Genomic DNA, 13,313 nt, shown 5'->3' on the forward strand with positions numbered 1-13,313 from the left:
AATACCTTCAAATGCCTTGTAACTCTAGGCTTTATAGTTCCACACATAATCTCAGTATGATTAAGAATAGCTGAACTGTTGCTTTTTCATTATTTTTAAAAGCTATAGCAAGGTGGCAAATTGAACTCATAACTCCGATGTGCAGAGAAAACATTCTGTTCTTTTTGTTTTAATTCATCTGACCATCCAAGCCCCTTCCAGCTGGTTAGCTGGGAGGAAAAATTAAATAACTGTTCAAACATCCAGCTGAGCTGATAATTTAGCCATTTTCAGAGAATTTCAAAATTTTATTTCAACATGTTTCAATAGTCTCTTCACTGGCTTCCCTTTCCTCTTCTGTTATCTTTAAAGGGGCTTTAGAATGAACTGGGAGAGGCTTCGTGTCCTAATGGAGGAGGGAACGAGGTGGGGTCCTTGGGAAAGGGGTCCCGTCTGCCCTTCGATCTCTGGGAAGAGGGCATTTGTCCACTGGGATGATTCCTGGTTGCAGTTTGTTGAAATCTGCAGCTTCCGGAGCCTGTGATCTGATTTCTCAGCTTGGCGAGGGTCATGCCTCAACTCCTATGGGCTACAGCCCTCTCAGTGTTTCAGGGTCCTCATACAGCCTCCCAGTCTGGGGTCTCTGCCAAGACTCTGCCTCTGCCAAGGAATGACCTGGCCTTGCCGCAGCAGGCAGCCCCATGGTGAGCTTCTTGGCTCAGTGACCAGAGGGAATCTAGTGGCTCTAGACTGGTAACCCTCAGGATCTCCTCGGGCTGGTAAATTTTTCTGTGGCTCTGTCTCAGGTCTTTTGAATTTCTCCTGACAAAGGTCAACCTCACTCATTAAAAACATTCCATACACCCTGCCTCCCTGTTACATTAGACGAGCATAGGGCTTGGGTCCTTTAGATTGATTAGCCTTTGATGTGTTGCTAAGACTAAAGGACTCAAGTCCTATGCTTTTCCTCTGGTGTAATAGGGATGCAGTTAGTTTTAGCCTGTGATATGTTGGGGGCTGGTTCAGGGGTAAAGAATCTGCCTGCCACTGCAGGAGACATGGGTTTGATCCCTGGGTCGGGAAAATCCCCTGGAGTAGGAAATGGCAACCCACTCTAGTATTCTTGCCTGGAAAATTCCATGGACAGGGGAGCCTGGCAGCTGCAGTTCATGGGGTCACAAAGAGTCGGATGTGACTGAGTGACTGAGCGTACACACACTGATATACTGAGGCAGGAGAAAAAGAATTTGGCAAATCTCTGTGCAACCCCCACCCCCACAGCCTCCTCTTATTTCCAAGCCTTTTTGCATGGCCTAGAAGTTGGTGATGAGCCTCACCTCAGGATTAGACACAGCAATGAAACATGATTTATGGAGGAACATAAAATGTATCAGTTTAATGTCCACGCTCTCTCTTACTGGGGACCTCGGTGTTCTCAGGGTGGAATTTCTGAGGTCATCTTCTCCCACAATACCCCAAGATAGGACCACATTTGAAAATCTTTGATGCCTCATCCAATTTAACAGTGACCATTGAAAATTGCTGAATGTATAGTTTGGGCTTGAGAAATAAAAAAGCAAGGAGTTCTCCTGGAGAATAATATAGAAAATACATTTTAAAAATTGTGATATATTCCCAGTTTATTTTAAACAACTAATAGAGATGACATATATATATATACACACACACACATATATATATATATATATATATATATATAGTAGTCTTTGAAAAAACACTTCATTAGTATGGTTATGTCTTGCAAGTCTTATCTTACTCATCCCTTCTTTATTCCAGCGTGCCACATCAGAGAGGTTAGGTCCTTAACTCTTATGACTGACAGGCAATCACATAATTGTTACAGTGGCGTATGCTTTAAAAACAAGGTATCACAAAGCTGCTCTCTTGTTGCACCATACACCTCTGAGCTCATAAGAACCTCTTCCACATGGTCAGATGAGTATCTTACTTTTCACTGAACACATTTCATTTGTTGGTGTTAAAAGAAGGCAGAGAGGTTCATCATTGTTACATGGCTTCCAAGAGCGAGGCAAGTGCTGAGATAATGTTGTAAGTATTATTTACTGCTTTGCTGACTATCTAGAGATGGGGTACTCTAGTGAGTATACTCCTGGAAGCAAAATCTAGCTTCTGATTTTACCCAAAAGAAAAAGGATGATATTTCTGCAATGACGATATAGCTGAGAAAGCATGCGAACAGAATCAACTAGTTCAAACAAAAATATCAAAACACCTGCTTGTCAAACTGTTGGGTGGAGAAAAACATCATTGCAAAAGGAGTTATGGCTTTTAAAAGCCCTTTTGGTAAAACATTCACTTTGATGATGAACTTAACTATTGTCAAAACATATATCAAATGCAATCTTCTTGGCCTAAAGCTGGAAATATTATATAAGGCTGAGACTACAGGCATGCTCCTAAAATTCTTTGAAATAATAATGAGCTTAAAACTCTAAAAATAAATACCTCTTTAAGCCAGACTGATTCAAGTCTTCTGTTTTGATTGGACAAAAAATAGAAAAGAAAATGAGAAATAGGGAATGCCATCAGCTAACACATTATCTCTTCAGTAGAATTTGACTCTGTGCCCCTCCTCAGCACCTACATGCGTGGACCAGACAGATGATGACCTCCAGTGCTCCCAGCCCAAAAAATTTAAGAAAGACTTGTCGTGTATCAGAGTCCACTTGGAGGAAGACATACTATGGAGATATTGTAGAATAGCATGTACTGAAAAAGTTCTGACTTTCACAATAATATCCGTATCAAAAGACAACTAATACTTCATTTAAAGAGAGGGAGAGAAAAAAATTCTAAGACATCATAGGCAAGCAGGAAAATATTCTACAATAACACACGTGACTGGCAAGACTCTTCTAGGAAAGGCTGTCCAAATATTGATGAACAGTAACTCTCAATAGTGTTCTTTCCGTCTCTATAACCCTTGAACAATTCATTAATCTAGCTAATATTATTAGCAGTGGCAAAATGTCTATTCAAAGTCAATAATTAAGTTAAACATCCTCCTTCATGGCCAATGAGCCACTGTAACTAGCAAATCAAGCAGATGTCTGCACGTCTTTTACAATAGACTCTCAGGTCTCCCTCTATATAAACTCTGTGTGGAATCTGAACTTAAACACACATAACCTAATTAATGAAGCCAAAAGAAATTTCTTAGGTAATAATTGGTGAAACAGAGCTTCAGACCTCTGCCCACCACCTCCTTTTCCTTTTTAAGTTCCCATTTCTTCATGCCTCTCCTTTCAGCCTAGCACTCTTCATTTTCTGACTTCCCTCACCTCTCCCAATAGAGCTTTTCTCAGAAAAGGATTTCTTTTGATTTGTAGTTTACCTCACTGACAAGGCTTCGGGTGTTATTTTCCAGAAGCAAGGCTTTTTAATAAGGACGTAGTATCAGAAGGTCAGGCAGCCAGCTGTATCCTTGAAATTACATCTGTTTCCAAAGCAAACATTTCTTAACAAGTGGCCCACAGCCCTGCATCAGAATCACCCAAGAACTTATGAAAATGCATATTCTCTAAGCTCTATGTTAGAGATCTTGATTCATTAGGTTTGGGATGAACCTTGATATTTCTAAAGTACTTAAAAGTGTGAGAACTACCCGTTTAACTGTTAAGAGCATGGCGTTTGCCATCCGCAGATGTAGCTCTGCTTTCTTCATTGGGTGATAATGGGCAAGGTAATCGCCATACTCAGGTTGTGCTCATCTGTAAGATCAGGATGATAATACCTCCTTTACCTGATATCATGAGACAACCCATGTCGAATGCCAAACTGGTCAGGACTCTTTGAGTTGTGAATGAATGAAAACCTAACTAGCTCACATAACTGAAAATTCTTAATGAAGAACTCCTGGTGTACTTGATCCATGACTCGGTACAATATATTTTTTTTTCAGTTTCTTCTCTCATCTCTGACTTTCACAATCTTGGCTCTATTCTCAGATTGGCTGTTCCTGTGTAATTACAGACAGCTGCAGAAAACTGAAATGATATTTTTCCAGGTTCAAATTTCAGGGGAAAGAGTACAAATGATTCTCCCTGATTAGACTCAGATCATTAATCTGTTGGGAGGCGTGCATCTGTGTGTCCCTCACCCTCCGTGTACCTTGCTGGGTATGCAAGAATATGAGGCCCTGACCAATTTTTACCTAGATTATTTCTCAGAGTTTTGTTTTCAGCAAGCAATCTTGAGTAAAGGCAAAGAGAAGGCTTGATTACTGCTTACTACAGTTCGGTGGTTTCCCCAAGATCAGTGTCCCTCAGCTGTGACCCATACCCATCGCTGCACAGCATCCATTTGGGCTCACACTGCCTCACCCCCGTGAGAGTCAAGGACAGATGGAACTATTGCTAATCATGTTGCTTACCGGCTGCACCCTGAGTTATAACGTTCTCTGTCTGGGACCCAAAAATCTTGTGTCTTTTACCAGCCTCTATGAAATAGCAGCAGACCAACCTACTAGCTTGTAAGTAGAATAAAATAAAATTCCAGGTCCTGATAATATCTACCACTGCACCCATTAGCCGGGCCTGGGGACTATGGTTGGCTGGGCCTGGGTGATACACTCTCCTTTTGGAGCTGGGAGTGTCAACTCTACCCAGAAGAGGGAGAGGCAATGGGACAGATCTCAAGAAAAAAAGTTGTATACAATTACCCCAAGTAGATGACAAAAGATGTTATGTGGCAAAAATAAAATTAAATAAAAATCGACAGCTGTCTAGCACAGATTTAGGAGCCAGATATGTGTGTGTGCATGTATCAGATGGCGTATTAAAAAGCAGAGACAGCACTTTGCCGACAAGCGTCTGTTTAGTCAAAGCCATGGTTTTCCCACCTGGGCTTCCCAGGTGGCAATAGTGGTAAAGGACCCACCTGCCAATGCAGGAGACTGAAGAGACTCGGGTTCGATCCCTGGGTGGGGAAGATCCCCTGGAGGAGAGCATGGCAATCCTTCCAGTATTTAATACCTGGAAAATCCTATGGACAGAGAAGCCTGGTGGGCTGCAGTCCATGGGGTGGGCAAGGGATGGACCTGACTGAAGCGACTTGGCACACATGCGTGGTTTTCCCAGTTGTCAGGTACAGACGTGAGAGTTGGACCATAAAGAAGGCTGGATGCCAAAGAATTGATGCTTTTGAGTTGTGGTGCTGGAGAAGACTCTTGAGAGTCCCTTGGACTGCAAGGAGATCCAACTAGTCAATCCTAAAGGAAATCAGTCCTGAATATTTATTGGAAGGACTGGTGCTGAAGCTGAAGCTCCAATACTTTGGCCACCTGATGCAGAGTCGACTCATAGGTAAAGAGCTTGATGCTGGGAAAGATTAAAGGCAGGAGGAGAAGGGGATGACAGAGGATGAGATGGTTGGATGGCATCACTAACTCAATGGACACGAGTTTGAGCAAACTCTGGGAGGTAATGAAGGACAGGGAAGCCTGGTGTGCTGCAGTCCATGGGGTTGCAAAGAGTTGGACACAACTGAGCAACTGAACAACATATATATATATGGATATCAAATTCTATTATTATTATATCTGAAAGAGAAAGTAGAAAATAAAAGTTATTCAGGTTTTAAAATCCTTCTGTTTGATCTAGTCATATATTTAAGTATTAAATACTTTAAACATACAAAACTTTACTTCATTTCTTTAAATACAAGCACATATGAAAGCTGAGCAAAATTCATTTTTATTTATGTAATGAAATGATAAGGAATACTCATAATATTATTTATTTGGGAAATTCAATATATTTCACAAGTTATGCTCATGGATTCCATATGACCTCAAGAAAATTTATCACCCTGTGCATCAGATCCTACATCTTTAAAATGAGAATAATTAGATAGAAATCCAGATTAGTAACAATTTATTACCTTCCCATAAGATTAATAACATTATTTAAATATATTTTAAAATCAACTTATAAAGGCATTTTACTGTAATGCAGAGCATACAGTTTAGCGTATTGAAGATCATATTGAGATCAGGAACACATATGAATAACCTGGAGTGATATACAAAGGTCTGGAAGCTGGCTCAAGCTATATTCTATCATCAGCAATTGGGAAAATGTTTGCTTTAAATACAGCTTTAGGGAATAGAAATAAGATAGCCCACCATAGCCAGAAATGGGTACCATGGTTAATAAATAATATCCAGATATTTGTATTTCCTTCTGTTTTACTGCAGCTTACAAATATATGTGTGCTACATATTTGGGGCCTGAAATACCATCATGAAGATAACCAATGCCCATGAATTAAGCTGACAGTTTCAGTTCCCCTCAGATTTTATAGCAGTTACATAAAACTGTCAGTGTCCAGAGTTTAAAATATAGCAGCAGAGCAGGCAGGAAAGAAAAGAGAAGTAGCATTTTTTTCAGTACCTACTTTGTAAATGATACATTTTGCCAGATGCTTTGCATGCTATCTCATTTGGTCTTCAGCAAGATTCCTATTAAATAGAAGTCTCTATTTTTCTTATAAAACAAATATATATATAGAGAGACTTCCCCCCACCGCCTGCCACTTTTCCAGCATGTTAAAGCTGGCAGTTGGCAGAACCAGGACTAAAAAGCATACCTATCAATTCCAAGAATATGATCCTTCTACACTATAGATAAAAAAGAGTCCTTTTAAATGGCACGCAGATTCAATTCCACAAACTATATGGAAATGGGAAAAGTCTGACTATTGCCTCCAGTTTTACAAATCATGGTGTCCAAAATCAAATGTCAAAATGTACCACTCTACTCACAGTCTGTACCTAAGGAGAAAAAGAAATGAAATAAATTATTGGTAAATATTAAAAAACCTAATTCTCCTCACAGAGACAATCAGATGGCCTACAAGAAACACCAGTTTCACTTCTTAGTTAAATGTGGTCATGTCAAGAACTGCTCCAAGAGGGTGCTGTGATGAAGTAAATGGAATTAAAAATCAGAATGCCTACGTTAGAATCCTTGCTTTGAATATTACTGGTTACGGAACTATGGGCAGGTTATCCACTCATGCCTCATACATCTTAATTTAAAAAATAGGAATAAAAATAATTTCTGTCCCATAATGTTAGCAAAGTGACAGTCTTTTCAGCATTTTTAATACACTCTAATAAGCCTCATTTATATAAATATCAGAGATAATGATAGTTCAAGAACAATGAAAACAAGAAACAGTTTTCTTTTCACTTATGAAGATACACTAAACATACTCCAGTTATTAGGAATTATATAATTAATAACATTAAAGCAAATTATCAGATGCATGCTAAGTTGCTTCGGTGGTGTATGACTCTTTGCAACCCCACAGACTGTAGCCTGCCAGGCTTCTCTGTCCATGGGATTCTCCAGTCAAGAATACTGGAGTGGGTTGCCGTTTCCTCCTCCAGGGGATCTTCCCCACCCGGGGATTGAACCCAGATATTTTATGTCTCCTGTGTTGGCAGGTAAGGCCGTTTACCACTAGCACCACCCGGTAAGCCCAAATAGCTTTTAGGACCTTAGTTAACAGTTGGAATTTTTTCCCTCTCTATTTAAACTGGTAAGCTGCTCCGCTGTAACAATAGTGTAACATAATTGAAAAGCATTAAACTAAATCTTTTAATCTGGTACTCTGCCAATTTAGAGGGCATGTCATTTATCAGGATACCAATTAAATAAAATACCCTGAATTAGTCAAATGAACAGAGTCTAGTTAAGGAAACATGAGAAACTCAGGAAAAAATTCTTCCCAAATATTAACAAGTGATTTATAAAAATAGAAAACAACTTATTTTCCTATAAATTCTTCTTGTAAATTATCTCATTGAATCCATGAGCAGAAGGAGTAGCATGCAAAACAAAAGAGGTAAATATGCAAAGCACAATTTCAAACAGCTGTGGACACTTTTAAGCTGTGGTCTGCCAAGTTTTTTTTTTTTTTTTAATGAGTGCTCTCTCACCTGCAGCTGCATCTCTCATCTCATTTGCAAACCAAGGCTGGATCTATAAAGAATAAAATTGATGACTGCACCCATTCCAATCCTATCCTATGCAATACCTTCTCCAAAATGAGAATCTCTAGAATCATCACAACATCCAGTTACATCCCATTTCAAAAGGAAATAAAAACAACTCCACTTGAATGTATATTCAAGCTTTCCTATCATTTATTTTTGAGCAAAAAGCACTGGGGAAGCCAAGGAGATGCATTCTTAAGCCAAGTGATGAATTCTTATAAAGATGGTGAGCAGCATGAGGAGACAGAAAGTCAGCCAGGATTTGCTTGGGCAAGACCTAATTCTTGACCTCTCTTCCTAAAGCACTGATGGCAGGAACCTGATTTCTCAGTTGTATTCCATTAGTCAGTCTACAGGTTCCCTCTGGGCCATTCATCTTGGATTCCTCAGAGCCTAGCCTGCCATCTGAATGGTCACAGGACCCAGCATTAGGACCTGGAGTTGTGAAGCTCATCCACTTAATAGCTCGGGTAAATGACTTCATATCTTCACCTTAGCTGTAGTTTCCTCATCTGTAAAACAGGGGAAATATTAATAAAAGAACATACATCATAGGGTTATTATGAAGATTAAATAAATTAATATTTGTAGAGTACTCAGAATAAGACTTGGCACATGGTGAGTTTTCTAAGCGTTCAGCAAAATACCATTACATTAAATTGATGGATATATTAAGACAATGTAAAGTCTTAAAGTCACTGATTTTGGTAATTGGGGCCATTACTTACATCTTTAGCGTTTCTTTTAGTCTCTGGACTCTTACTTTCACCAACCAACCATCCCATCTTTTTTTTTCCTTTTTAAATCATTTTTTTAATACAAACTTTTTTTTTTTTTTTTTTTTTAAGCTGCATCAGGTCTTAGTTGTGGCACATGGAATATTTGTTGTGTCATGCGGGACCTTTCATTGTGGCACTCGGGCTTAGTTGCTCCACAGCATGTGGGAACTTAGTTCCCTGACCAGGGATTGAATCCACATCCCCTGCATTGCAAGGCAGATTCTTAACCACTAGACCACCAAGGAAGTCCCTCAACCATCTTTTCTAAAGTACAACTTATGATTGGCTTATTCAGTTCAGTTCAGTTCAGTTGCTCAGTCGTGTCTGACTCTTTGAGACCCCATGAATCGCAGCACGCCAGGCCTCCCTGTCCATCACCAACTCCTGGAGTTTACCCAAATGCATGTCCATCAAGTCGGTGATGCCATCCAGCCATCTCATCTTCTGTTGTCCCCTTGTCCTCCTGCCCCCAATCCCCCCCAGCATCAGGGTCTTTTCCAATAAGTCAACTCTTCACATGAGGTGGCCAAAGTATTGGAGTTTCAGCTTCAGCATCAGTCCTTCCAATGAACACCCAGGACTGACCTCCTTTAGGATGGACTGGTTGGATCTCCTTGATGTCCAAAGGACTCTCAAGAGTCTTCTCCAACACCACAGTTCAAAAGCATCAATTCTTCGGTGCTCAGCTTTCTTTATAGTCCAACTCTCACATCCATACATGACCACTGGAAAAACCATAGCCTTGACTAGATGGATCTTTGTTGGCAAAGTAACGTCTCTGCTTTTCAATATGCTATCTAGGTTGGTCATAACTTTCCTTCCAAGGAGTAAGTGTCTTTTAATTTCATGGCTGCAATCACCATCTGCAGTGATTTTGGATTGGCTTATTATGAATTCCTTTCCTAAGCATGCTGACTTCCTAATGGGAGATAAAACAAGGGTTCCTGAACCTGGCTGCATAGCAAGCACACTTAAGACTTTGAAAACCATACATTCCTAATGCCCAGCTTAGGAAACTTGAAAATAAAGCCCAAGCATCATTTGGAAACAAGGTTTCTGATACAGGTGGTTTCACTAACTGGTATTGAATCTCAACTGTAGATTTAAAAGACTTCATAAAGGAAAGTATTGTATTTCCAGTGAAGAAATGTAAGGTGCAGTGATCAGCCTGTAAGTGGTGGAGGTGTATTTTGTAGAATGGGACCTTCTCTGGTCCTTCAGATTGCACCTCACCATCATCAGAATTGCCTGGTGCTCCAGTGGCTGTTTAGAAGCCTTTTGTAACTCTCCTAAGTACAAGAGCATTGTTGCCAACCCCTCTTTTACTGGTATCATTTTCAAATGTGATGGGAAATATTCATCCTGACATTCTTCCTGACAGACCCTTCTCTTCATGGGAACCCGATTTTATAAATGTGTAAGTTTCTGTAGCTCCCTTGGGTCTTGGTTCGTGCCCCAGCAGTTATATAAATCAGAAAAAAAAAAAAAGAATACGTAACATTCTTAATCATAACCTTTTCTACTGCATCTTCCTCTAGTTCTCTCACATGATTAGCGTATGCAATACAAAATCCCTGAGCAAAAGGAGACTATGTTTCTTCAATACTTTAGCTCATTAACCATTATTAAAATAGAGACCCTGCTGGGGCTTGAGGAAGCTGTGCTTGTGACTGGTAGGAACTGTGAGGTGGTGAAGACAGTGACTATTACTCCATTATCCTTATTATGACCTCCTGGCTATAGTAAAAGCTGCTTCAAAGAAGTGGTTTATTAGTGTTCAGATAAAAATCATAGGGTCTCACTGGATATTTAAAGCCATGATAGAAAAAATGAAATGGAGGACTAATGACTTGGAAAAAAATCAAATGACCGATGAGACTATAAAGGGAGAGTGTAGAGGTCTACATTCAATATATCAAAACAATACTCAGCTGAGGTATAAGAGCATAACTCAACACTGAATAAAAATTCAAATAAATGTAGTATTTCATTTGTTTTCCATAAGCTGCATAACACTAGAAAAATAAACATTGACCAAACAGTGTGAAATAGAAGACATTTTGCAGATAACTCTCTAGAAATAGGAAATCTTTTTCTATTTTTTTTGGTCAAAAGTATTACAGAAGAAAAACAAACACTAACAATCTGATTTAATTTATTTCTCAATTCTTTGGTAATATATAATATGACTTTTTAGTACTGGGAATATATTTTTTCAAAAGTCACACCTATTTACTCCTATTTATGATTACATTTTCCCATGGAGGAAGGAGCCTGGTAGGCTGCGGGTCCATGGGGTCGCAAAGAGTCGGACATGACTGAGCGACTTCACTTTCACTTTTCACTTTCATGCATTGGAGAAGGAAGTGGCAACCCAATCCAGTGTTCTTGCCTGGAGAATCCCAGGGACAGGGGAGCCTGGTGGGCTGCTGTCTGTGGGGTCGCACAGAGTCGGACATGACTGAAGCGACTTAGCAGCAGCAGCAGCAGCATGATCATATTTTATCACCATTTGAAGGCTCCTTCTGAGTTAGAAAACACATATTTTAATATTATGTCCAGTAAGTTAAAAGCTCAAATATTATTCTTAGAAATAAAAGATTAGTGGTAACATGACTTTGTAAATAGCCTGGTTTTGCATCTTTGTTTTAATTGCTTGTTCTCAACCATGCTTCGTTTCTTTTACAAAAATGACAAATTTTGACAGCAAATTTGTAAGTGTGTATCCTTAAATTAGTATCTTGTTTGAAAAGATTGTATTCACTTTATTTCCTCACTGGACTAATGCCCTACCTGTGGATTAACAACCCTAGACAAGTGATATTGGTTAATAATACTTTGCATCGCTGAGGAGTTATAAGAAAAAAAAAAATCCTTAAAAGTATTTAAAAAAAAAACCTTGGTATTTGACTTTTTAATGAAACCAGTGCGAGTCATCATCTATATTGGCCCGAAAAGGCCTTTGTTCTTTAGGGTGGAATATTATCTGTCCTGTGTATAGTGGTCAGAGTCAGCAGTTCTTTGGTGTGAAAATGAGACGATGTTGAGAAATACACATTTATTTCACATATTAAGAGAGATATTTGGCAAGACCCTGTGTTGTTATCTTTATTAAGAAAATTCTGGTTTCTACAAGGGGCACATGAGTCTTTAGGTAATCATGAAAAATTGCTCTGCATTTCACAAATTGTGTAATTAATGATTGACAGATTATTTTAGTTGATTTAATTTTGGTTGAAGAAAAACTAAATTAAAAATTCACTCAAGTTTTCTAGATTCTCATTTCTAGAATTTATTTTCCATCTCAGTGTCCAGAGTTAGAGAAATGATTGGTCAAAGTTATAAATAAAAGAAAGAATTCACATAATTTATGGAATATATATTATTAATACTCTTTGCATTAAACAATGCCACAAAAATAATCTAGAACTGCACTTAAATGACTAAGTATATTTAAGTTTAAATCTTAACATTTAAGCTTTAATTTGGAGTAGACAAAAGCATCCTTGTGGCGTATTTGTCTATGATTTAGTTAGAAATCTTAGGCTCCAAAATCACTGCAGATGGTGACTGTAGCCATGAAATTAAAAGATGCTTACTCCTTTTAGAAGAAAAGCTATGACCAACATAGCATATTAAAAAGCAGAGACATCATTTGCTGACAAAAGTCCATATAGTGAAAGCTATGTTTTTTCCAGTAGTCGTGTATGGATGTGAGAGTTTGAGCACTGAGGAATTGATTCTTTACAATTGTGTTGATGGAGAAGACTCTTCAGTCAGTCCTAAGGGAAATCAACACTGAATATTCACCGGAAGGACTGATGCTGAAGCCAAAGCTCCAATACTTTGACCACCTGATATGAAGAGTTGACTCATTGGAAAAGATCCTAATGCTGGGAAAGATTGAAGGCAATAGGAGAAGGGGACGACAGAGGATGAGATGGTTGGATGGCATCACCGACTTAATGGACATGAGCTTGAGCAAGCTCCAGGAGATGGTAAAGGACAGGGAAGCCTGGTGTGCTGTAGTCCATGGGGTTGCAAAGAGTCAGACATGACTTCGCAACTGAACAACAAAAACACTGTCACTGCTGGCGAAGAGCTTTTCTTTTTTTAAGAGTGGGTCTTGACCTATAAAGGATAAGTATTACAGTTCCTAAGTTAGTATTTAAAAACAAAGATTGAAGTAAATGCAGTGATTTCTAAAACTTTATTGAATTCTAGATCCTCTTCAAGTTTAAATGGAAAAGAAAACCAATCTTATTTTGAGGATGAGTGAAAAAATTTCCATTCACATGGCATCAAATGTTTTGACAATCATAGCAATGCAAAGAAGATGCAGTTGTTAATGAAAGAGTATTACTTTTTACTGTGCAAGCCAAAATTAATTTTCTCACTCACACAAGAAATCTTTTTAGTTGCTTAGAACCGTGAACAGGACAGACAAATTCCCCACTTTCATGGGATTTTTAGTGGGATGAGACAATAAACAAATATATTAAGAGCTATTG

The sequence above is a fragment of the Dama dama genome, chromosome 13 (genome assembly GCF_033118175.1).
Source record: "Dama dama isolate Ldn47 chromosome 13, ASM3311817v1, whole genome shotgun sequence".
NCBI classification, from domain to species: domain Eukaryota; kingdom Metazoa; phylum Chordata; class Mammalia; order Artiodactyla; family Cervidae; genus Dama; species Dama dama.